The following is a 799-nucleotide window of genomic DNA, read 5'->3' as shown; positions in this document are numbered from 1 at the left end:
ATTTCTTGCCTCGTCCAGGCACTGAGGCTGCATCCAGGCACACGAGATTACAAATTCCCTGCCCTCAGGGGACATGTATTGGGTAGAGGAGACACATAACAAGTCACATATTATGCTAGAAAGCAGCACAGGACATTACACAGGAGCTTCTGTAGAAGCCTCTGTTGGGTATGTGCTGTGAGGACATACTTTTCTTTGGCTTTTTAGGGCCGCATCCGTGGCACATGGAGGTTCCCAGGCTAGGGATCCAATTGGAGCTACAGCTGCTGGCCTGCACCACAGCCACGGCAATTCCAGATCCAAGCTGTGTCTGCGACCTACGCCACAGCTCACGGCAATGCCGGACCTTTAGCCCACTGAGCAAGGCCAGGGATCGAACCTACAACCTTATGGTTCCTAGTGGGATTCGTTGGCGCTGCGCCACAATGGGAACTCCAAGACTTCACTTTTTAAAAAGGTTTACATATCCTTGCATGGCAAAGCTACCAAGCACTAAGAGTGCCGACTTTTTCTAAAGTAAGGGGGATTCTAAGAAGCATCGACAGATTGCCCAGAGACAGTGGGGCGACCAGTAGAACCTCCGCGAACACTACGAGAAAAGGACACCCTAGTGTAGTCACCTGGATGCACATTACCCAGCTGGGGAAGCCGGAGCCTCAGGGAGCCTGGGGCCGGGTGAGGGGCAGCTGGAGGGGGACGACCACCCTTGTCGGCCTCCTGAAGCAGTGGTCCGGGGACTGTCAACGGGGCCGTGGGCAAGTCTGGACGCGCTGCCCCCGGTCCTGCTGGTCAGCCGGCT

Source organism: Sus scrofa, chromosome 13 (assembly GCF_054392235.1).
Source record: "Sus scrofa isolate SSC_HxYL_T2T_F1_AM1 chromosome 13, Sscrofa_HxYL_maternal_Yorkshire_Landrace_v2.0, whole genome shotgun sequence".
Taxonomy (NCBI): Eukaryota; Metazoa; Chordata; class Mammalia; order Artiodactyla; family Suidae; genus Sus; species Sus scrofa.
This window is presented reverse-complemented; position numbering follows the sequence as displayed.